Here is a 22835-nt window from a genome sequence, read left to right as displayed (position 1 = left end):
CGACGACGACGTTCGCGAGGAGCTAAGGTTATAACTCCAAAAAATTTAATTAAAATTATCTGTGGCCGGACCATAAGAGACGCCAACGAGGCATCTGAAGGCACTGTTGTGTGCCCCCATAAATTGCCAGCCTGGTGTAATGCGGCTGCAAGAGGGGTCCGGCTAAAGGCAAAAAAAAAAAAAAAAAAAATTGAATACTTGCGATAATCTAAAATTAATTTAAAGAGTACGTGGTGTGTAAGCAGCTAACTACTGGGCACATCGACAACTACGACAAGTTTTGCTATCAGCGGAATATCTGACCACTGCAGAATATTAACCCATTTCAGGCTGTGTTTTAATTAATTTTAGGTGGGCCGATCCCGGCGGTACTGCAATGCCGGGCCAACCCGCGACAGAGGTGGAGCAAGCCCCTAGCACTCCGTCATGAGCCAAAAATGAGTTTAATATTCTGGTCCTGCGATGCAGGACGTATCAGATATTAAGCTGATAAGAACAGATACTACACTTTGATCTTAGCCAAAAGGCCGAGAAGCGATAAGGAAAACCCGCAGTGGAAGGGCCTAAATGCTTGCAGCGTGTGCGCTCCACATGTGGGAGTGACACACGGTGGTACGGGCCGATATGGCAACAGGCGACCGTCGAAAACATCGCAAAAGCAAGTGCCGGAAGGAACGACAATTCACGAGAGCAATCGTCAACAGCCCAGTACTAGCGTCCATGTCGAAGAGTAAACGGCGACTCCCATTTGACCGCCGCTAGCTGCCAGGGCGGTGCAGAAGCCGTGCGGCCGCCCCACAGCAGCGCCAGGCCGGCGCGAGCTACACCGGCGCGAGGCCGGCGCGAGCTACACCTAGCCGAGTGCTTACATCGTCCACCGCCTACTGCATATGTGTGTGTACACACGTATTCTGCGTGCGTGCGGCGGCGACGACGACGTTCGCGAGGAGCTAAGGTTATAACTCCAAAAAATTTAATTAAAATTATCTGTGGCCGGACCATAAGAGACGCCAACGAGGCATCTGAAGGCACTGTTGTGTGCCCCCATAAATTGCCAGCCTGGTGTAATGCGGCTGCAAGAGGGGTCCGGCTAAAGGCAAAAAAAAAAAAAAAAAAAATTGAATACTTGCGATAATCTAAAATTAATTTAAAGAGTACGTGGTGTGTAAGCAGCTAACTACTGGGCACATCGACAACTACGACAAGTTTTGCTATCAGCGGAATATCTGACCACTGCAGAATATTAACCCATTTCAGGCTGTGTTTTAATTAATTTTAGGTGGGCCGATCCCGGCGGTACTGCAATGCCGGGCCAACCCGCGACAGAGGTGGAGCAAGCCCCTAGCACTCCGTCATGAGCCAAAAATGAGTTTAATATTCTGGTCCTGCGATGCAGGACGTATCAGATATTAAGCTGATAAGAACAGATACTACACTTTGATCTTAGCCAAAAGGCCGAGAAGCGATAAGGAAAACCCGCAGTGGAAGGGCCTAAATGCTTGCAGCGTGTGCGCTCCACATGTGGGAGTGACACACGGTGGTACGGGCCGATATGGCAACAGGCGACCGTCGAAAACATCGCAAAAGCAAGTGCCGGAAGGAACGACAATTCACGAGAGCAATCGTCAACAGCCCAGTACTAGCGTCCATGTCGAAGAGTAAACGGCGACTCCCATTTGACCGCCGCTAGCTGCCAGGGCGGTGCAGAAGCCGTGCGGCCGCCCCACAGCAGCGCCAGGCCGGCGCGAGCTACACCGGCGCGAGGCCGGCGCGAGCTACACCTAGCCGAGTGCTTACATCGTCCACCGCCTACTGCATATGTGTGTGTACACACGTATTCTGCGTGCGTGCGGCGGCGACGACGACGTTCGCGAGGAGCTAAGGTTATAACTCCAAAAAATTTAATTAAAATTATCTGTGGCCGGACCATAAGAGACGCCAACGAGGCATCTGAAGGCACTGTTGTGTGCCCCCATAAATTGCCAGCCTGGTGTAATGCGGCTGCAAGAGGGGTCCGGCTAAAGGCAAAAAAAAAAAAAAAAAAAATTGAATACTTGCGATAATCTAAAATTAATTTAAAGAGTACGTGGTGTGTAAGCAGCTAACTACTGGGCACATCGACAACTACGACAAGTTTTGCTATCAGCGGAATATCTGACCACTGCAGAATATTAACCCATTTCAGGCTGTGTTTTAATTAATTTTAGGTGGGCCGATCCCGGCGGTACTGCAATGCCGGGCCAACCCGCGACAGAGGTGGAGCAAGCCCCTAGCACTCCGTCATGAGCCAAAAATGAGTTTAATATTCTGGTCCTGCGATGCAGGACGTATCAGATATTAAGCTGATAAGAACAGATACTACACTTTGATCTTAGCCAAAAGGCCGAGAAGCGATAAGGAAAACCCGCAGTGGAAGGGCCTAAATGCTTGCAGCGTGTGCGCTCCACATGTGGGAGTGACACACGGTGGTACGGGCCGATATGGCAACAGGCGACCGTCGAAAACATCGCAAAAGCAAGTGCCGGAAGGAACGACAATTCACGAGAGCAATCGTCAACAGCCCAGTACTAGCGTCCATGTCGAAGAGTAAACGGCGACTCCCATTTGACCGCCGCTAGCTGCCAGGGCGGTGCAGAAGCCGTGCGGCCGCCCCACAGCAGCGCCAGGCCGGCGCGAGCTACACCGGCGCGAGGCCGGCGCGAGCTACACCTAGCCGAGTGCTTACATCGTCCACCGCCTACTGCATATGTGTGTGTACACACGTATTCTGCGTGCGTGCGGCGGCGGCGACGACGACGTTCGCGAGGAGCTAAGGTTATAACTCCAAAAAATTTAATTAAAATTATCTGTGGCCGGACCATAAGAGACGCCAACGAGGCATCTGAAGGCACTGTTGTGTGCCCCCATAAATTGCCAGCCTGGTGTAATGCGGCTGCAAGAGGGGTCCGGCTAAAGGCAAAAAAAAAAAAAAAAAAAATTGAATACTTGCGATAATCTAAAATTAATTTAAAGAGTACGTGGTGTGTAAGCAGCTAACTACTGGGCACATCGACAACTACGACAAGTTTTGCTATCAGCGGAATATCTGACCACTGCAGAATATTAACCCATTTCAGGCTGTGTTTTAATTAATTTTAGGTGGGCCGATCCCGGCGGTACTGCAATGCCGGGCCAACCCGCGACAGAGGTGGAGCAAGCCCCTAGCACTCCGTCATGAGCCAAAAATGAGTTTAATATTCTGGTCCTGCGATGCAGGACGTATCAGATATTAAGCTGATAAGAACAGATACTACACTTTGATCTTAGCCAAAAGGCCGAGAAGCGATAAGGAAAACCCGCAGTGGAAGGGCCTAAATGCTTGCAGCGTGTGCGCTCCACATGTGGGAGTGACACACGGTGGTACGGGCCGATATGGCAACAGGCGACCGTCGAAAACATCGCAAAAGCAAGTGCCGGAAGGAACGACAATTCACGAGAGCAATCGTCAACAGCCCAGTACTAGCGTCCATGTCGAAGAGTAAACGGCGACTCCCATTTGACCGCCGCTAGCTGCCAGGGCGGTGCAGAAGCCGTGCGGCCGCCCCACAGCAGCGCCAGGCCGGCGCGAGCTACACCGGCGCGAGGCCGGCGCGAGCTACACCTAGCCGAGTGCTTACATCGTCCACCGCCTACTGCATATGTGTGTGTACACACGTATTCTGCGTGCGTGCGGCGGCGACGACGACGTTCGCGAGGAGCTAAGGTTATAACTCCAAAAAATTTAATTAAAATTATCTGTGGCCGGACCATAAGAGACGCCAACGAGGCATCTGAAGGCACTGTTGTGTGCCCCCATAAATTGCCAGCCTGGTGTAATGCGGCTGCAAGAGGGGTCCGGCTAAAGGCAAAAAAAAAAAAAAAAAAAATTGAATACTTGCGATAATCTAAAATTAATTTAAAGAGTACGTGGTGTGTAAGCAGCTAACTACTGGGCACATCGACAACTACGACAAGTTTTGCTATCAGCGGAATATCTGACCACTGCAGAATATTAACCCATTTCAGGCTGTGTTTTAATTAATTTTAGGTGGGCCGATCCCGGCGGTACTGCAATGCCGGGCCAACCCGCGACAGAGGTGGAGCAAGCCCCTAGCACTCCGTCATGAGCCAAAAATGAGTTTAATATTCTGGTCCTGCGATGCAGGACGTATCAGATATTAAGCTGATAAGAACAGATACTACACTTTGATCTTAGCCAAAAGGCCGAGAAGCGATAAGGAAAACCCGCAGTGGAAGGGCCTAAATGCTTGCAGCGTGTGCGCTCCACATGTGGGAGTGACACACGGTGGTACGGGCCGATATGGCAACAGGCGACCGTCGAAAACATCGCAAAAGCAAGTGCCGGAAGGAACGACAATTCACGAGAGCAATCGTCAACAGCCCAGTACTAGCGTCCATGTCGAAGAGTAAACGGCGACTCCCATTTGACCGCCGCTAGCTGCCAGGGCGGTGCAGAAGCCGTGCGGCCGCCCCACAGCAGCGCCAGGCCGGCGCGAGCTACACCGGCGCGAGGCCGGCGCGAGCTACACCTAGCCGAGTGCTTACATCGTCCACCGCCTACTGCATATGTGTGTGTACACACGTATTCTGCGTGCGTGCGGCGGCGACGACGACGTTCGCGAGGAGCTAAGGTTATAACTCCAAAAAATTTAATTAAAATTATCTGTGGCCGGACCATAAGAGACGCCAACGAGGCATCTGAAGGCACTGTTGTGTGCCCCCATAAATTGCCAGCCTGGTGTAATGCGGCTGCAAGAGGGGTCCGGCTAAAGGCAAAAAAAAAAAAAAAAAAAATTGAATACTTGCGATAATCTAAAATTAATTTAAAGAGTACGTGGTGTGTAAGCAGCTAACTACTGGGCACATCGACAACTACGACAAGTTTTGCTATCAGCGGAATATCTGACCACTGCAGAATATTAACCCATTTCAGGCTGTGTTTTAATTAATTTTAGGTGGGCCGATCCCGGCGGTACTGCAATGCCGGGCCAACCCGCGACAGAGGTGGAGCAAGCCCCTAGCACTCCGTCATGAGCCAAAAATGAGTTTAATATTCTGGTCCTGCGATGCAGGACGTATCAGATATTAAGCTGATAAGAACAGATACTACACTTTGATCTTAGCCAAAAGGCCGAGAAGCGATAAGGAAAACCCGCAGTGGAAGGGCCTAAATGCTTGCAGCGTGTGCGCTCCACATGTGGGAGTGACACACGGTGGTACGGGCCGATATGGCAACAGGCGACCGTCGAAAACATCGCAAAAGCAAGTGCCGGAAGGAACGACAATTCACGAGAGCAATCGTCAACAGCCCAGTACTAGCGTCCATGTCGAAGAGTAAACGGCGACTCCCATTTGACCGCCGCTAGCTGCCAGGGCGGTGCAGAAGCCGTGCGGCCGCCCCACAGCAGCGCCAGGCCGGCGCGAGCTACACCGGCGCGAGGCCGGCGCGAGCTACACCTAGCCGAGTGCTTACATCGTCCACCGCCTACTGCATATGTGTGTGTACACACGTATTCTGCGTGCGTGCGGCGGCGACGACGACGTTCGCGAGGAGCTAAGGTTATAACTCCAAAAAATTTAATTAAAATTATCTGTGGCCGGACCATAAGAGACGCCAACGAGGCATCTGAAGGCACTGTTGTGTGCCCCCATAAATTGCCAGCCTGGTGTAATGCGGCTGCAAGAGGGGTCCGGCTAAAGGCAAAAAAAAAAAAAAAAAAAATTGAATACTTGCGATAATCTAAAATTAATTTAAAGAGTACGTGGTGTGTAAGCAGCTAACTACTGGGCACATCGACAACTACGACAAGTTTTGCTATCAGCGGAATATCTGACCACTGCAGAATATTAACCCATTTCAGGCTGTGTTTTAATTAATTTTAGGTGGGCCGATCCCGGCGGTACTGCAATGCCGGGCCAACCCGCGACAGAGGTGGAGCAAGCCCCTAGCACTCCGTCATGAGCCAAAAATGAGTTTAATATTCTGGTCCTGCGATGCAGGACGTATCAGATATTAAGCTGATAAGAACAGATACTACACTTTGATCTTAGCCAAAAGGCCGAGAAGCGATAAGGAAAACCCGCAGTGGAAGGGCCTAAATGCTTGCAGCGTGTGCGCTCCACATGTGGGAGTGACACACGGTGGTACGGGCCGATATGGCAACAGGCGACCGTCGAAAACATCGCAAAAGCAAGTGCCGGAAGGAACGACAATTCACGAGAGCAATCGTCAACAGCCCAGTACTAGCGTCCATGTCGAAGAGTAAACGGCGACTCCCATTTGACCGCCGCTAGCTGCCAGGGCGGTGCAGAAGCCGTGCGGCCGCCCCACAGCAGCGCCAGGCCGGCGCGAGCTACACCGGCGCGAGGCCGGCGCGAGCTACACCTAGCCGAGTGCTTACATCGTCCACCGCCTACTGCATATGTGTGTGTACACACGTATTCTGCGTGCGTGCGGCGGCGGCGACGACGACGTTCGCGAGGAGCTAAGGTTATAACTCCAAAAAATTTAATTAAAATTATCTGTGGCCGGACCATAAGAGACGCCAACGAGGCATCTGAAGGCACTGTTGTGTGCCCCCATAAATTGCCAGCCTGGTGTAATGCGGCTGCAAGAGGGGTCCGGCTAAAGGCAAAAAAAAAAAAAAAAAAAATTGAATACTTGCGATAATCTAAAATTAATTTAAAGAGTACGTGGTGTGTAAGCAGCTAACTACTGGGCACATCGACAACTACGACAAGTTTTGCTATCAGCGGAATATCTGACCACTGCAGAATATTAACCCATTTCAGGCTGTGTTTTAATTAATTTTAGGTGGGCCGATCCCGGCGGTACTGCAATGCCGGGCCAACCCGCGACAGAGGTGGAGCAAGCCCCTAGCACTCCGTCATGAGCCAAAAATGAGTTTAATATTCTGGTCCTGCGATGCAGGACGTATCAGATATTAAGCTGATAAGAACAGATACTACACTTTGATCTTAGCCAAAAGGCCGAGAAGCGATAAGGAAAACCCGCAGTGGAAGGGCCTAAATGCTTGCAGCGTGTGCGCTCCACATGTGGGAGTGACACACGGTGGTACGGGCCGATATGGCAACAGGCGACCGTCGAAAACATCGCAAAAGCAAGTGCCGGAAGGAACGACAATTCACGAGAGCAATCGTCAACAGCCCAGTACTAGCGTCCATGTCGAAGAGTAAACGGCGACTCCCATTTGACCGCCGCTAGCTGCCAGGGCGGTGCAGAAGCCGTGCGGCCGCCCCACAGCAGCGCCAGGCCGGCGCGAGCTACACCGGCGCGAGGCCGGCGCGAGCTACACCTAGCCGAGTGCTTACATCGTCCACCGCCTACTGCATATGTGTGTGTACACACGTATTCTGCGTGCGTGCGGCGGCGACGACGACGTTCGCGAGGAGCTAAGGTTATAACTCCAAAAAATTTAATTAAAATTATCTGTGGCCGGACCATAAGAGACGCCAACGAGGCATCTGAAGGCACTGTTGTGTGCCCCCATAAATTGCCAGCCTGGTGTAATGCGGCTGCAAGAGGGGTCCGGCTAAAGGCAAAAAAAAAAAAAAAAAAAATTGAATACTTGCGATAATCTAAAATTAATTTAAAGAGTACGTGGTGTGTAAGCAGCTAACTACTGGGCACATCGACAACTACGACAAGTTTTGCTATCAGCGGAATATCTGACCACTGCAGAATATTAACCCATTTCAGGCTGTGTTTTAATTAATTTTAGGTGGGCCGATCCCGGCGGTACTGCAATGCCGGGCCAACCCGCGACAGAGGTGGAGCAAGCCCCTAGCACTCCGTCATGAGCCAAAAATGAGTTTAATATTCTGGTCCTGCGATGCAGGACGTATCAGATATTAAGCTGATAAGAACAGATACTACACTTTGATCTTAGCCAAAAGGCCGAGAAGCGATAAGGAAAACCCGCAGTGGAAGGGCCTAAATGCTTGCAGCGTGTGCGCTCCACATGTGGGAGTGACACACGGTGGTACGGGCCGATATGGCAACAGGCGACCGTCGAAAACATCGCAAAAGCAAGTGCCGGAAGGAACGACAATTCACGAGAGCAATCGTCAACAGCCCAGTACTAGCGTCCATGTCGAAGAGTAAACGGCGACTCCCATTTGACCGCCGCTAGCTGCCAGGGCGGTGCAGAAGCCGTGCGGCCGCCCCACAGCAGCGCCAGGCCGGCGCGAGCTACACCGGCGCGAGGCCGGCGCGAGCTACACCTAGCCGAGTGCTTACATCGTCCACCGCCTACTGCATATGTGTGTGTACACACGTATTCTGCGTGCGTGCGGCGGCGACGACGACGTTCGCGAGGAGCTAAGGTTATAACTCCAAAAAATTTAATTAAAATTATCTGTGGCCGGACCATAAGAGACGCCAACGAGGCATCTGAAGGCACTGTTGTGTGCCCCCATAAATTGCCAGCCTGGTGTAATGCGGCTGCAAGAGGGGTCCGGCTAAAGGCAAAAAAAAAAAAAAAAAAAATTGAATACTTGCGATAATCTAAAATTAATTTAAAGAGTACGTGGTGTGTAAGCAGCTAACTACTGGGCACATCGACAACTACGACAAGTTTTGCTATCAGCGGAATATCTGACCACTGCAGAATATTAACCCATTTCAGGCTGTGTTTTAATTAATTTTAGGTGGGCCGATCCCGGCGGTACTGCAATGCCGGGCCAACCCGCGACAGAGGTGGAGCAAGCCCCTAGCACTCCGTCATGAGCCAAAAATGAGTTTAATATTCTGGTCCTGCGATGCAGGACGTATCAGATATTAAGCTGATAAGAACAGATACTACACTTTGATCTTAGCCAAAAGGCCGAGAAGCGATAAGGAAAACCCGCAGTGGAAGGGCCTAAATGCTTGCAGCGTGTGCGCTCCACATGTGGGAGTGACACACGGTGGTACGGGCCGATATGGCAACAGGCGACCGTCGAAAACATCGCAAAAGCAAGTGCCGGAAGGAACGACAATTCACGAGAGCAATCGTCAACAGCCCAGTACTAGCGTCCATGTCGAAGAGTAAACGGCGACTCCCATTTGACCGCCGCTAGCTGCCAGGGCGGTGCAGAAGCCGTGCGGCCGCCCCACAGCAGCGCCAGGCCGGCGCGAGCTACACCGGCGCGAGGCCGGCGCGAGCTACACCTAGCCGAGTGCTTACATCGTCCACCGCCTACTGCATATGTGTGTGTACACACGTATTCTGCGTGCGTGCGGCGGCGACGACGACGTTCGCGAGGAGCTAAGGTTATAACTCCAAAAAATTTAATTAAAATTATCTGTGGCCGGACCATAAGAGACGCCAACGAGGCATCTGAAGGCACTGTTGTGTGCCCCCATAAATTGCCAGCCTGGTGTAATGCGGCTGCAAGAGGGGTCCGGCTAAAGGCAAAAAAAAAAAAAAAAAAAATTGAATACTTGCGATAATCTAAAATTAATTTAAAGAGTACGTGGTGTGTAAGCAGCTAACTACTGGGCACATCGACAACTACGACAAGTTTTGCTATCAGCGGAATATCTGACCACTGCAGAATATTAACCCATTTCAGGCTGTGTTTTAATTAATTTTAGGTGGGCCGATCCCGGCGGTACTGCAATGCCGGGCCAACCCGCGACAGAGGTGGAGCAAGCCCCTAGCACTCCGTCATGAGCCAAAAATGAGTTTAATATTCTGGTCCTGCGATGCAGGACGTATCAGATATTAAGCTGATAAGAACAGATACTACACTTTGATCTTAGCCAAAAGGCCGAGAAGCGATAAGGAAAACCCGCAGTGGAAGGGCCTAAATGCTTGCAGCGTGTGCGCTCCACATGTGGGAGTGACACACGGTGGTACGGGCCGATATGGCAACAGGCGACCGTCGAAAACATCGCAAAAGCAAGTGCCGGAAGGAACGACAATTCACGAGAGCAATCGTCAACAGCCCAGTACTAGCGTCCATGTCGAAGAGTAAACGGCGACTCCCATTTGACCGCCGCTAGCTGCCAGGGCGGTGCAGAAGCCGTGCGGCCGCCCCACAGCAGCGCCAGGCCGGCGCGAGCTACACCGGCGCGAGGCCGGCGCGAGCTACACCTAGCCGAGTGCTTACATCGTCCACCGCCTACTGCATATGTGTGTGTACACACGTATTCTGCGTGCGTGCGGCGGCGACGACGACGTTCGCGAGGAGCTAAGGTTATAACTCCAAAAAATTTAATTAAAATTATCTGTGGCCGGACCATAAGAGACGCCAACGAGGCATCTGAAGGCACTGTTGTGTGCCCCCATAAATTGCCAGCCTGGTGTAATGCGGCTGCAAGAGGGGTCCGGCTAAAGGCAAAAAAAAAAAAAAAAAAAATTGAATACTTGCGATAATCTAAAATTAATTTAAAGAGTACGTGGTGTGTGAGCAGCTAACTACTGGGCACATCGACAACTACGACAAGTTTTGCTATCAGCGGAATATCTGACCACTGCAGAATATTAACCCATTTCAGGCTGTGTTTTAATTAATTTTAGGTGGGCCGATCCCGGCGGTACTGCAATGCCGGGCCAACCCGCGACAGAGGTGGAGCAAGCCCCTAGCACTCCGTCATGAGCCAAAAATGAGTTTAATATTCTGGTCCTGCGATGCAGGACGTATCAGATATTAAGCTGATAAGAACAGATACTACACTTTGATCTTAGCCAAAAGGCCGAGAAGCGATAAGGAAAACCCGCAGTGGAAGGGCCTAAATGCTTGCAGCGTGTGCGCTCCACATGTGGGAGTGACACACGGTGGTACGGGCCGATATGGCAACAGGCGACCGTCGAAAACATCGCAAAAGCAAGTGCCGGAAGGAACGACAATTCACGAGAGCAATCGTCAACAGCCCAGTACTAGCGTCCATGTCGAAGAGTAAACGGCGACTCCCATTTGACCGCCGCTAGCTGCCAGGGCGGTGCAGAAGCCGTGCGGCCGCCCCACAGCAGCGCCAGGCCGGCGCGAGCTACACCGGCGCGAGGCCGGCGCGAGCTACACCTAGCCGAGTGCTTACATCGTCCACCGCCTACTGCATATGTGTGTGTACACACGTATTCTGCGTGCGTGCGGCGGCGGCGACGACGACGTTCGCGAGGAGCTAAGGTTATAACTCCAAAAAATTTAATTAAAATTATCTGTGGCCGGACCATAAGAGACGCCAACGAGGCATCTGAAGGCACTGTTGTGTGCCCCCATAAATTGCCAGCCTGGTGTAATGCGGCTGCAAGAGGGGTCCGGCTAAAGGCAAAAAAAAAAAAAAAAAAAATTGAATACTTGCGATAATCTAAAATTAATTTAAAGAGTACGTGGTGTGTAAGCAGCTAACTACTGGGCACATCGACAACTACGACAAGTTTTGCTATCAGCGGAATATCTGACCACTGCAGAATATTAACCCATTTCAGGCTGTGTTTTAATTAATTTTAGGTGGGCCGATCCCGGCGGTACTGCAATGCCGGGCCAACCCGCGACAGAGGTGGAGCAAGCCCCTAGCACTCCGTCATGAGCCAAAAATGAGTTTAATATTCTGGTCCTGCGATGCAGGACGTATCAGATATTAAGCTGATAAGAACAGATACTACACTTTGATCTTAGCCAAAAGGCCGAGAAGCGATAAGGAAAACCCGCAGTGGAAGGGCCTAAATGCTTGCAGCGTGTGCGCTCCACATGTGGGAGTGACACACGGTGGTACGGGCCGATATGGCAACAGGCGACCGTCGAAAACATCGCAAAAGCAAGTGCCGGAAGGAACGACAATTCACGAGAGCAATCGTCAACAGCCCAGTACTAGCGTCCATGTCGAAGAGTAAACGGCGACTCCCATTTGACCGCCGCTAGCTGCCAGGGCGGTGCAGAAGCCGTGCGGCCGCCCCACAGCAGCGCCAGGCCGGCGCGAGCTACACCGGCGCGAGGCCGGCGCGAGCTACACCTAGCCGAGTGCTTACATCGTCCACCGCCTACTGCATATGTGTGTGTACACACGTATTCTGCGTGCGTGCGGCGGCGACGACGACGTTCGCGAGGAGCTAAGGTTATAACTCCAAAAAATTTAATTAAAATTATCTGTGGCCGGACCATAAGAGACGCCAACGAGGCATCTGAAGGCACTGTTGTGTGCCCCCATAAATTGCCAGCCTGGTGTAATGCGGCTGCAAGAGGGGTCCGGCTAAAGGCAAAAAAAAAAAAAAAAAAAATTGAATACTTGCGATAATCTAAAATTAATTTAAAGAGTACGTGGTGTGTAAGCAGCTAACTACTGGGCACATCGACAACTACGACAAGTTTTGCTATCAGCGGAATATCTGACCACTGCAGAATATTAACCCATTTCAGGCTGTGTTTTAATTAATTTTAGGTGGGCCGATCCCGGCGGTACTGCAATGCCGGGCCAACCCGCGACAGAGGTGGAGCAAGCCCCTAGCACTCCGTCATGAGCCAAAAATGAGTTTAATATTCTGGTCCTGCGATGCAGGACGTATCAGATATTAAGCTGATAAGAACAGATACTACACTTTGATCTTAGCCAAAAGGCCGAGAAGCGATAAGGAAAACCCGCAGTGGAAGGGCCTAAATGCTTGCAGCGTGTGCGCTCCACATGTGGGAGTGACACACGGTGGTACGGGCCGATATGGCAACAGGCGACCGTCGAAAACATCGCAAAAGCAAGTGCCGGAAGGAACGACAATTCACGAGAGCAATCGTCAACAGCCCAGTACTAGCGTCCATGTCGAAGAGTAAACGGCGACTCCCATTTGACCGCCGCTAGCTGCCAGGGCGGTGCAGAAGCCGTGCGGCCGCCCCACAGCAGCGCCAGGCCGGCGCGAGCTACACCGGCGCGAGGCCGGCGCGAGCTACACCTAGCCGAGTGCTTACATCGTCCACCGCCTACTGCATATGTGTGTGTACACACGTATTCTGCGTGCGTGCGGCGGCGACGACGACGTTCGCGAGGAGCTAAGGTTATAACTCCAAAAAATTTAATTAAAATTATCTGTGGCCGGACCATAAGAGACGCCAACGAGGCATCTGAAGGCACTGTTGTGTGCCCCCATAAATTGCCAGCCTGGTGTAATGCGGCTGCAAGAGGGGTCCGGCTAAAGGCAAAAAAAAAAAAAAAAAAAATTGAATACTTGCGATAATCTAAAATTAATTTAAAGAGTACGTGGTGTGTGAGCAGCTAACTACTGGGCACATCGACAACTACGACAAGTTTTGCTATCAGCGGAATATCTGACCACTGCAGAATATTAACCCATTTCAGGCTGTGTTTTAATTAATTTTAGGTGGGCCGATCCCGGCGGTACTGCAATGCCGGGCCAACCCGCGACAGAGGTGGAGCAAGCCCCTAGCACTCCGTCATGAGCCAAAAATGAGTTTAATATTCTGGTCCTGCGATGCAGGACGTATCAGATATTAAGCTGATAAGAACAGATACTACACTTTGATCTTAGCCAAAAGGCCGAGAAGCGATAAGGAAAACCCGCAGTGGAAGGGCCTAAATGCTTGCAGCGTGTGCGCTCCACATGTGGGAGTGACACACGGTGGTACGGGCCGATATGGCAACAGGCGACCGTCGAAAACATCGCAAAAGCAAGTGCCGGAAGGAACGACAATTCACGAGAGCAATCGTCAACAGCCCAGTACTAGCGTCCATGTCGAAGAGTAAACGGCGACTCCCATTTGACCGCCGCTAGCTGCCAGGGCGGTGCAGAAGCCGTGCGGCCGCCCCACAGCAGCGCCAGGCCGGCGCGAGCTACACCGGCGCGAGGCCGGCGCGAGCTACACCTAGCCGAGTGCTTACATCGTCCACCGCCTACTGCATATGTGTGTGTACACACGTATTCTGCGTGCGTGCGGCGGCGACGACGACGTTCGCGAGGAGCTAAGGTTATAACTCCAAAAAATTTAATTAAAATTATCTGTGGCCGGACCATAAGAGACGCCAACGAGGCATCTGAAGGCACTGTTGTGTGCCCCCATAAATTGCCAGCCTGGTGTAATGCGGCTGCAAGAGGGGTCCGGCTAAAGGCAAAAAAAAAAAAAAAAAAAATTGAATACTTGCGATAATCTAAAATTAATTTAAAGAGTACGTGGTGTGTGAGCAGCTAACTACTGGGCACATCGACAACTACGACAAGTTTTGCTATCAGCGGAATATCTGACCACTGCAGAATATTAACCCATTTCAGGCTGTGTTTTAATTAATTTTAGGTGGGCCGATCCCGGCGGTACTGCAATGCCGGGCCAACCCGCGACAGAGGTGGAGCAAGCCCCTAGCACTCCGTCATGAGCCAAAAATGAGTTTAATATTCTGGTCCTGCGATGCAGGACGTATCAGATATTAAGCTGATAAGAACAGATACTACACTTTGATCTTAGCCAAAAGGCCGAGAAGCGATAAGGAAAACCCGCAGTGGAAGGGCCTAAATGCTTGCAGCGTGTGCGCTCCACATGTGGGAGTGACACACGGTGGTACGGGCCGATATGGCAACAGGCGACCGTCGAAAACATCGCAAAAGCAAGTGCCGGAAGGAACGACAATTCACGAGAGCAATCGTCAACAGCCCAGTACTAGCGTCCATGTCGAAGAGTAAACGGCGACTCCCATTTGACCGCCGCTAGCTGCCAGGGCGGTGCAGAAGCCGTGCGGCCGCCCCACAGCAGCGCCAGGCCGGCGCGAGCTACACCGGCGCGAGGCCGGCGCGAGCTACACCTAGCCGAGTGCTTACATCGTCCACCGCCTACTGCATATGTGTGTGTACACACGTATTCTGCGTGCGTGCGGCGGCGGCGACGACGACGTTCGCGAGGAGCTAAGGTTATAACTCCAAAAAATTTAATTAAAATTATCTGTGGCCGGACCATAAGAGACGCCAACGAGGCATCTGAAGGCACTGTTGTGTGCCCCCATAAATTGCCAGCCTGGTGTAATGCGGCTGCAAGAGGGGTCCGGCTAAAGGCAAAAAAAAAAAAAAAAAAAATTGAATACTTGCGATAATCTAAAATTAATTTAAAGAGTACGTGGTGTGTAAGCAGCTAACTACTGGGCACATCGACAACTACGACAAGTTTTGCTATCAGCGGAATATCTGACCACTGCAGAATATTAACCCATTTCAGGCTGTGTTTTAATTAATTTTAGGTGGGCCGATCCCGGCGGTACTGCAATGCCGGGCCAACCCGCGACAGAGGTGGAGCAAGCCCCTAGCACTCCGTCATGAGCCAAAAATGAGTTTAATATTCTGGTCCTGCGATGCAGGACGTATCAGATATTAAGCTGATAAGAACAGATACTACACTTTGATCTTAGCCAAAAGGCCGAGAAGCGATAAGGAAAACCCGCAGTGGAAGGGCCTAAATGCTTGCAGCGTGTGCGCTCCACATGTGGGAGTGACACACGGTGGTACGGGCCGATATGGCAACAGGCGACCGTCGAAAACATCGCAAAAGCAAGTGCCGGAAGGAACGACAATTCACGAGAGCAATCGTCAACAGCCCAGTACTAGCGTCCATGTCGAAGAGTAAACGGCGACTCCCATTTGACCGCCGCTAGCTGCCAGGGCGGTGCAGAAGCCGTGCGGCCGCCCCACAGCAGCGCCAGGCCGGCGCGAGCTACACCGGCGCGAGGCCGGCGCGAGCTACACCTAGCCGAGTGCTTACATCGTCCACCGCCTACTGCATATGTGTGTGTACACACGTATTCTGCGTGCGTGCGGCGGCGACGACGACGTTCGCGAGGAGCTAAGGTTATAACTCCAAAAAATTTAATTAAAATTATCTGTGGCCGGACCATAAGAGACGCCAACGAGGCATCTGAAGGCACTGTTGTGTGCCCCCATAAATTGCCAGCCTGGTGTAATGCGGCTGCAAGAGGGGTCCGGCTAAAGGCAAAAAAAAAAAAAAAAAAAATTGAATACTTGCGATAATCTAAAATTAATTTAAAGAGTACGTGGTGTGTAAGCAGCTAACTACTGGGCACATCGACAACTACGACAAGTTTTGCTATCAGCGGAATATCTGACCACTGCAGAATATTAACCCATTTCAGGCTGTGTTTTAATTAATTTTAGGTGGGCCGATCCCGGCGGTACTGCAATGCCGGGCCAACCCGCGACAGAGGTGGAGCAAGCCCCTAGCACTCCGTCATGAGCCAAAAATGAGTTTAATATTCTGGTCCTGCGATGCAGGACGTATCAGATATTAAGCTGATAAGAACAGATACTACACTTTGATCTTAGCCAAAAGGCCGAGAAGCGATAAGGAAAACCCGCAGTGGAAGGGCCTAAATGCTTGCAGCGTGTGCGCTCCACATGTGGGAGTGACACACGGTGGTACGGGCCGATATGGCAACAGGCGACCGTCGAAAACATCGCAAAAGCAAGTGCCGGAAGGAACGACAATTCACGAGAGCAATCGTCAACAGCCCAGTACTAGCGTCCATGTCGAAGAGTAAACGGCGACTCCCATTTGACCGCCGCTAGCTGCCAGGGCGGTGCAGAAGCCGTGCGGCCGCCCCACAGCAGCGCCAGGCCGGCGCGAGCTACACCGGCGCGAGGCCGGCGCGAGCTACACCTAGCCGAGTGCTTACATCGTCCACCGCCTACTGCATATGTGTGTGTACACACGTATTCTGCGTGCGTGCGGCGGCGACGACGACGTTCGCGAGGAGCTAAGGTTATAACTCCAAAAAATTTAATTAAAATTATCTGTGGCCGGACCATAAGAGACGCCAACGAGGCATCTGAAGGCACTGTTGTGTGCCCCCATAAATTGCCAGCCTGGTGTAATGCGGCTGCAAGAGGGGTCCGGCTAAAGGCAAAAAAAAAAAAAAAAAAAATTGAATACTTGCGATAATCTAAAATTAATTTAAAGAGTACGTGGTGTGTAAGCAGCTAACTACTGGGCACATCGACAACTACGACAAGTTTTGCTATCAGCGGAATATCTGACCACTGCAGAATATTAACCCATTTCAGGCTGTGTTTTAATTAATTTTAGGTGGGCCGATCCCGGCGGTACTGCAATGCCGGGCCAACCCGCGACAGAGGTGGAGCAAGCCCCTAGCACTCCGTCATGAGCCAAAAATGAGTTTAATATTCTGGTCCTGCGATGCAGGACGTATCAGATATTAAGCTGATAAGAACAGATACTACACTTTGATCTTAGCCAAAAGGCCGAGAAGCGATAAGGAAAACCCGCAGTGGAAGGGCCTAAATGCTTGCAGCGTGTGCGCTCCACATGTGGGAGTGACACACGGTGGTACGGGCCGATATGGCAACAGGCGACCGTCGAAAACATCGCAAAAGCAAGTGCCGGAAGGAACGACAATTCACGAGAGCAATCGTCAACAGCCCAGTACTAGCGTCCATGTCGAAGAGTAAACGGCGACTCCCATTTGACCGCCGCTAGCTGCCAGGGCGGTGCAGAAGCCGTGCGGCCGCCCCACAGCAGCGCCAGGCCGGCGCGAGCTACACCGGCGCGAGGCCGGCGCGAGCTACACCTAGCCGAGTGCTTACATCGTCCACCGCCTACTGCATATGTGTGTGTACACACGTATTCTGCGTGCGTGCGGCGGCGACGACGACGTTCGCGAGGAGCTAAGGTTATAACTCCAAAAAATTTAATTAAAATTATCTGTGGCCGGACCATAAGAGACGCCAACGAGGCATCTGAAGGCACTGTTGTGTGCCCCCATAAATTGCCAGCCTGGTGTAATGCGGCTGCAAGAGGGGTCCGGCTAAAGGCAAAAAAAAAAAAAAAAAAAATTGAATACTTGCGATAATCTAAAATTAATTTAAAGAGTACGTGGTGTGTAAGCAGCTAACTACTGGGCACATCGACAACTACGACAAGTTTTGCTATCAGCGGAATATCTGACCACTGCAGAATATTAACCCATTTCAGGCTGTGTTTTAATTAATTTTAGGTGGGCCGATCCCGGCGGTACTGCAATGCCGGGCCAACCCGCGACAGAGGTGGAGCAAGCCCCTAGCACTCCGTCATGAGCCAAAAATGAGTTTAATATTCTGGTCCTGCGATGCAGGACGTATCAGATATTAAGCTGATAAGAACAGATACTACACTTTGATCTTAGCCAAAAGGCCGAGAAGCGATAAGGAAAACCCGCAGTGGAAGGGCCTAAATGCTTGCAGCGTGTGCGCTCCACATGTGGGAGTGACACACGGTGGTACGGGCCGATATGGCAACAGGCGACCGTCGAAAACATCGCAAAAGCAAGTGCCGGAAGGAACGACAATTCACGAGAGCAATCGTCAACAGCCCAGTACTAGCGTCCATGTCGAAGAGTAAACGGCGACTCCCATTTGACCGCCGCTAGCTGCCAGGGCGGTGCAGAAGCCGTGCGGCCGCCCCACAGCAGCGCCAGGCCGGCGCGAGCTACACCGGCGCGAGGCCGGCGCGAGCTACACCTAGCCGAGTGCTTACATCGTCCACCGCCTACTGCATATGTGTGTGTACACACGTATTCTGCGTGCGTGCGGCGGCGGCGACGACGACGTTCGCGAGGAGCTAAGGTTATAACTCCAAAAAATTTAATTAAAATTATCTGTGGCCGGACCATAAGAGACGCCAACGAGGCATCTGAAGGCACTGTTGTGTGCCCCCATAAATTGCCAGCCTGGTGTAATGCGGCTGCAAGAGGGGTCCGGCTAAAGGCAAAAAAAAAAAAAAAAAAAATTGAATACTTGCGATAATCTAAAATTAATTTAAAGAGTACGTGGTGTGTAAGCAGCTAACTACTGGGCACATCGACAACTACGACAAGTTTTGCTATCAGCGGAATATCTGACCACTGCAGAATATTAACCCATTTCAGGCTGTGTTTTAATTAATTTTAGGTGGGCCGATCCCGGCGGTACTGCAATGCCGGGCCAACCCGCGACAGAGGTGGAGCAAGCCCCTAGCACTCCGTCATGAGCCAAAAATGAGTTTAATATTCTGGTCCTGCGATGCAGGACGTATCAGATATTAAGCTGATAAGAACAGATACTACACTTTGATCTTAGCCAAAAGGCCGAGAAGCGATAAGGAAAACCCGCAGTGGAAGGGCCTAAATGCTTGCAGCGTGTGCGCTCCACATGTGGGAGTGACACACGGTGGTACGGGCCGATATGGCAACAGGCGACCGTCGAAAACATCGCAAAAGCAAGTGCCGGAAGGAACGACAATTCACGAGAGCAATCGTCAACAGCCCAGTACTAGCGTCCATGTCGAAGAGTAAACGGCGACTCCCATTTGACCGCCGCTAGCTGCCAGGGCGGTGCAGAAGCCGTGCGGCCGCCCCACAGCAGCGCCAGGCCGGCGCGAGCTACACCGGCGCGAGGCCGGCGCGAGCTACACCTAGCCGAGTGCTTACATCGTCCACCGCCTACTGCATATGTGTGTGTACACACGTATTCTGCGTGCGTGCGGCGGCGACGACGACGTTCGCGAGGAGCTAAGGTTATAACTCCAAAAAATTTAATTAAAATTATCTGTGGCCGGACCATAAGAGACGCCAACGAGGCATCTGAAGGCACTGTTGTGTGCCCCCATAAATTGCCAGCCTGGTGTAATGCGGCTGCAAGAGGGGTCCGGCTAAAGGCAAAAAAAAAAAAAAAAAAAATTGAATACTTGCGATAATCTAAAATTAATTTAAAGAGTACGTGGTGTGTAAGCAGCTAACTACTGGGCACATCGACAACTACGACAAGTTTTGCTATCAGCGGAATATCTGACCACTGCAGAATATTAACCCATTTCAGGCTGTGTTTTAATTAATTTTAGGTGGGCCGATCCCGGCGGTACTGCAATGCCGGGCCAACCCGCGACAGAGGTGGAGCAAGCCCCTAGCACTCCGTCATGAGCCAAAAATGAGTTTAATATTCTGGTCCTGCGATGCAGGACGTATCAGATATTAAGCTGATAAGAACAGATACTACACTTTGATCTTAGCCAAAAGGCCGAGAAGCGATAAGGAAAACCCGCAGTGGAAGGGCCTAAATGCTTGCAGCGTGTGCGCTCCACATGTGGGAGTGACACACGGTGGTACGGGCCGATATGGCAACAGGCGACCGTCGAAAACATCGCAAAAGCAAGTGCCGGAAGGAACGACAATTCACGAGAGCAATCGTCAACAGCCCAGTACTAGCGTCCATGTCGAAGAGTAAACGGCGACTCCCATTTGACCGCCGCTAGCTGCCAGGGCGGTGCAGAAGCCGTGCGGCCGCCCCACAGCAGCGCCAGGCCGGCGCGAGCTACACCGGCGCGAGGCCGGCGCGAGCTACACCTAGCCGAGTGCTTACATCGTCCACCGCCTACTGCATATGTGTGTGTACACACGTATTCTGCGTGCGTGCGGCGGCGGCGACGACGACGTTCGCGAGGAGCTAAGGTTATAACTCCAAAAAATTTAATTAAAATTATCTGTGGCCGGACCATAAGAGACGCCAACGAGGCATCTGAAGGCACTGTTGTGTGCCCCCATAAATTGCCAGCCTGGTGTAATGCGGCTGCAAGAGGGGTCCGGCTAAAGGCAAAAAAAAAACAAAAAAAAAATTGAATACTTGCGATAATCTAAAATTAATTTAAAGAGTACGTGGTGTGTAAGCAGCTAACTACTGGGCACATCGACAACTACGACAAGTTTTGCTATCAGCGGAATATCTGACCACTGCAGAATATTAACCCATTTCAGGCTGTGTTTTAATTAATTTTAGGTGGGCCGATCCCGGCGGTACTGCAATGCCGGGCCAACCCGCGACAGAGGTGGAGCAAGCCCCTAGCACTCCGTCATGAGCCAAAAATGAGTTTAATATTCTGGTCCTGCGATGCAGGACGTATCAGATATTAAGCTGATAAGAACAGATACTACACTTTGATCTTAGCCAAAAGGCCGAGAAGCGATAAGGAAAACCCGCAGTGGAAGGGCCTAAATGCTTGCAGCGTGTGCGCTCCACATGTGGGAGTGACACACGGTGGTACGGGCCGATATGGCAACAGGCGACCGTCGAAAACATCGCAAAAGCAAGTGCCGGAAGGAACGACAATTCACGAGAGCAATCGTCAACAGCCCAGTACTAGCGTCCATGTCGAAGAGTAAACGGCGACTCCCATTTGACCGCCGCTAGCTGCCAGGGCGGTGCAGAAGCCGTGCGGCCGCCCCACAGCAGCGCCAGGCCGGCGCGAGCTACACCGGCGCGAGGCCGGCGCGAGCTACACCTAGCCGAGTGCTTACATCGTCCACCGCCTACTGCATATGTGTGTGTACACACGTATTCTGCGTGCGTGCGGCGGCGACGACGACGTTCGCGAGGAGCTAAGGTTATAACTCCAAAAAATTTAATTAAAATTATCTGTGGCCGGACCATAAGAGACGCCAACGAGGCATCTGAAGGCACTGTTGTGTGCCCCCATAAATTGCCAGCCTGGTGTAATGCGGCTGCAAGAGGGGTCCGGCTAAAGGCAAAAAAAAAAAAAAAAAAAATTGAATACTTGCGATAATCTAAAATTAATTTAAAGAGTACGTGGTGTGTAAGCAGCTAACTACTGGGCACATCGACAACTACGACAAGTTTTGCTATCAGCGGAATATCTGACCACTGCAGAATATTAACCCATTTCAGGCTGTGTTTTAATTAATTTTAGGTGGGCCGATCCCGGCGGTACTGCAATGCCGGGCCAACCCGCGACAGAGGTGGAGCAAGCCCCTAGCACTCCGTCATGAGCCAAAAATGAGTTTAATATTCTGGTCCTGCGATGCAGGACGTATCAGATATTAAGCTGATAAGAACAGATTTTTATTTATCGAGATAATTCTTAGTTACATATTTAAGAAGTATAAATTTAAGAGAAGAATATTAATGACTCTATACAATGCGAGTTTTACAGATTTATTAAGTTTAGAAAGAATTAAGAAAAACGGTTCTAACCGTACTTAAGTATTTAATCACTATTCTAGTTCGTGGGTTAAGCCCACTACTTAAATATCATGAGGCCGCGTTAGGCGCGGATACTTAAGTATATTACCTTAAGATTAATCCCGCGGTAGGCGCGGCCTTACTTATGTCAGATCAGGGGTAGTTTGGACCTAATTTAGGAGCTATTTTGTGTTTATTTGATTCATCTCCATGCCCTGACAGCGCACTGCACATGCACGGCTGCCAGCGGCTGGTGCGCCACGCACGCAGGCGGGTCACACTCAGCCGGACTTCTCCCCTCTGTCCGCCTTGCGGCGGACGTCACTGGGGTGTCGTGGCAGGAGGGTGTTGCTTCCCACGCTGGCTGGAGACTGCCGGGCAGTAGGCACACGTACGGCGCCGCCCAGCACCGCGCCAACCGAGGTGGGGGCCATATTCGGCGGCCACCACGGAGGGAGGGGCACCAGGCAGCACCGCACGCACCGCTACTGACTCGGCACTGCTGCAGTGCGGCGCGAAGATGGTGTAACGCCGCAGGTCCCGCGTCGTGAAGGAGAATCTCGACACCGACGACACGAAGGCACCGACCTCGAAGTTCTCCGACGACTGCAGTCTCGAGGGTCTCGCAGCCTGACGTCAGAGCATGCCACAGTCTAGGGGGACACATACTGGCGGTGGCCAGTGATGTGTTCAACGTAGATGTCGCGGGACCACTTGATGGTGTCGGACACCATCAATCGCCGCATCAGTTGGCAGTAGCGGCTGGCGATGCCTAGGTGCCGAAGCACCGCATCGCTCTGGCGGTCCCACGCCCCCAGACTGCCGACAACCAGGGCGTCGACAGTGACG

The 22835-nt window shown here is 51.7% G+C and overlaps 23 non-coding genes and 1 pseudogene across 23 annotated transcripts; all 24 read right to left on the bottom strand.

Annotated features, from left to right (window-relative positions):
• Nucleotides 1-346: 346 nt before the first annotated feature.
• Nucleotides 347-539, bottom strand: LOC126203985 (U2 spliceosomal RNA). The gene has a single exon (XR_007540439.1). It is a non-coding gene; the product is annotated as a U2 spliceosomal RNA (small nuclear RNA).
• Nucleotides 540-1274: 735 nt separating this feature from the next.
• Nucleotides 1275-1467, bottom strand: LOC126203982 (U2 spliceosomal RNA). Its single transcript, XR_007540438.1, has one exon. It is a non-coding gene; the product is annotated as a U2 spliceosomal RNA (small nuclear RNA).
• Nucleotides 1468-2202: 735 nt separating this feature from the next.
• On the bottom strand, nucleotides 2203-2395 carry LOC126203977 (U2 spliceosomal RNA). The gene has a single exon (XR_007540437.1). It is a non-coding gene; the product is annotated as a U2 spliceosomal RNA (small nuclear RNA).
• Nucleotides 2396-3133: 738 nt separating this feature from the next.
• On the bottom strand, nucleotides 3134-3326 carry LOC126203971 (U2 spliceosomal RNA). Its single transcript, XR_007540434.1, has one exon. It is a non-coding gene; the product is annotated as a U2 spliceosomal RNA (small nuclear RNA).
• Nucleotides 3327-4061: 735 nt separating this feature from the next.
• LOC126203968 (U2 spliceosomal RNA) lies at nucleotides 4062-4254 on the bottom strand. Its single transcript, XR_007540432.1, has one exon. It is a non-coding gene; the product is annotated as a U2 spliceosomal RNA (small nuclear RNA).
• A 735-nt stretch (nucleotides 4255-4989) lies between these two features.
• On the bottom strand, nucleotides 4990-5182 carry LOC126203966 (U2 spliceosomal RNA). The gene has a single exon (XR_007540431.1). It is a non-coding gene; the product is annotated as a U2 spliceosomal RNA (small nuclear RNA).
• A 735-nt stretch (nucleotides 5183-5917) lies between these two features.
• On the bottom strand, nucleotides 5918-6110 carry LOC126203964 (U2 spliceosomal RNA). The gene has a single exon (XR_007540430.1). It is a non-coding gene; the product is annotated as a U2 spliceosomal RNA (small nuclear RNA).
• Nucleotides 6111-6848: 738 nt separating this feature from the next.
• Nucleotides 6849-7041, bottom strand: LOC126203954 (U2 spliceosomal RNA). The gene has a single exon (XR_007540429.1). It is a non-coding gene; the product is annotated as a U2 spliceosomal RNA (small nuclear RNA).
• Nucleotides 7042-7776: 735 nt separating this feature from the next.
• Nucleotides 7777-7969, bottom strand: LOC126203947 (U2 spliceosomal RNA). Its single transcript, XR_007540426.1, has one exon. It is a non-coding gene; the product is annotated as a U2 spliceosomal RNA (small nuclear RNA).
• A 735-nt stretch (nucleotides 7970-8704) lies between these two features.
• On the bottom strand, nucleotides 8705-8897 carry LOC126203941 (U2 spliceosomal RNA). Its single transcript, XR_007540423.1, has one exon. It is a non-coding gene; the product is annotated as a U2 spliceosomal RNA (small nuclear RNA).
• A 735-nt stretch (nucleotides 8898-9632) lies between these two features.
• On the bottom strand, nucleotides 9633-9825 carry LOC126203932 (U2 spliceosomal RNA). The gene has a single exon (XR_007540421.1). It is a non-coding gene; the product is annotated as a U2 spliceosomal RNA (small nuclear RNA).
• Nucleotides 9826-10560: 735 nt separating this feature from the next.
• Nucleotides 10561-10753, bottom strand: LOC126203924 (U2 spliceosomal RNA). Its single transcript, XR_007540419.1, has one exon. It is a non-coding gene; the product is annotated as a U2 spliceosomal RNA (small nuclear RNA).
• Nucleotides 10754-11491: 738 nt separating this feature from the next.
• On the bottom strand, nucleotides 11492-11684 carry LOC126203918 (U2 spliceosomal RNA). The gene has a single exon (XR_007540414.1). It is a non-coding gene; the product is annotated as a U2 spliceosomal RNA (small nuclear RNA).
• A 735-nt stretch (nucleotides 11685-12419) lies between these two features.
• On the bottom strand, nucleotides 12420-12612 carry LOC126203917 (U2 spliceosomal RNA). Its single transcript, XR_007540412.1, has one exon. It is a non-coding gene; the product is annotated as a U2 spliceosomal RNA (small nuclear RNA).
• Nucleotides 12613-13347: 735 nt separating this feature from the next.
• Nucleotides 13348-13540, bottom strand: LOC126203911 (U2 spliceosomal RNA). The gene has a single exon (XR_007540411.1). It is a non-coding gene; the product is annotated as a U2 spliceosomal RNA (small nuclear RNA).
• A 735-nt stretch (nucleotides 13541-14275) lies between these two features.
• On the bottom strand, nucleotides 14276-14468 carry LOC126203905 (U2 spliceosomal RNA). Its single transcript, XR_007540409.1, has one exon. It is a non-coding gene; the product is annotated as a U2 spliceosomal RNA (small nuclear RNA).
• Nucleotides 14469-15206: 738 nt separating this feature from the next.
• On the bottom strand, nucleotides 15207-15399 carry LOC126203899 (U2 spliceosomal RNA). Its single transcript, XR_007540406.1, has one exon. It is a non-coding gene; the product is annotated as a U2 spliceosomal RNA (small nuclear RNA).
• A 735-nt stretch (nucleotides 15400-16134) lies between these two features.
• LOC126203889 (U2 spliceosomal RNA) lies at nucleotides 16135-16327 on the bottom strand. Its single transcript, XR_007540405.1, has one exon. It is a non-coding gene; the product is annotated as a U2 spliceosomal RNA (small nuclear RNA).
• Nucleotides 16328-17062: 735 nt separating this feature from the next.
• LOC126203882 (U2 spliceosomal RNA) lies at nucleotides 17063-17255 on the bottom strand. Its single transcript, XR_007540404.1, has one exon. It is a non-coding gene; the product is annotated as a U2 spliceosomal RNA (small nuclear RNA).
• A 735-nt stretch (nucleotides 17256-17990) lies between these two features.
• LOC126203877 (U2 spliceosomal RNA) lies at nucleotides 17991-18183 on the bottom strand. Its single transcript, XR_007540403.1, has one exon. It is a non-coding gene; the product is annotated as a U2 spliceosomal RNA (small nuclear RNA).
• A 738-nt stretch (nucleotides 18184-18921) lies between these two features.
• LOC126203870 (U2 spliceosomal RNA) lies at nucleotides 18922-19114 on the bottom strand. Its single transcript, XR_007540401.1, has one exon. It is a non-coding gene; the product is annotated as a U2 spliceosomal RNA (small nuclear RNA).
• Nucleotides 19115-19849: 735 nt separating this feature from the next.
• LOC126203866 (U2 spliceosomal RNA) lies at nucleotides 19850-20042 on the bottom strand. The gene has a single exon (XR_007540399.1). It is a non-coding gene; the product is annotated as a U2 spliceosomal RNA (small nuclear RNA).
• A 739-nt stretch (nucleotides 20043-20781) lies between these two features.
• Nucleotides 20782-20974, bottom strand: LOC126203859 (U2 spliceosomal RNA). The gene has a single exon (XR_007540397.1). It is a non-coding gene; the product is annotated as a U2 spliceosomal RNA (small nuclear RNA).
• A 735-nt stretch (nucleotides 20975-21709) lies between these two features.
• Nucleotides 21710-21883, bottom strand: LOC126204636 (U2 spliceosomal RNA; annotated as a pseudogene).
• Nucleotides 21884-22835: the final 952 nt, after the last annotated feature.

Source organism: Schistocerca nitens, chromosome 1, assembly GCF_023898315.1.
Source record: "Schistocerca nitens isolate TAMUIC-IGC-003100 chromosome 1, iqSchNite1.1, whole genome shotgun sequence".
In the NCBI taxonomy this organism is placed as follows: domain Eukaryota; kingdom Metazoa; phylum Arthropoda; class Insecta; order Orthoptera; family Acrididae; genus Schistocerca; species Schistocerca nitens.
The sequence above is the reverse complement of the archived record's forward strand: the minus strand, read 5'-3'. Positions and strand labels throughout refer to the sequence as shown.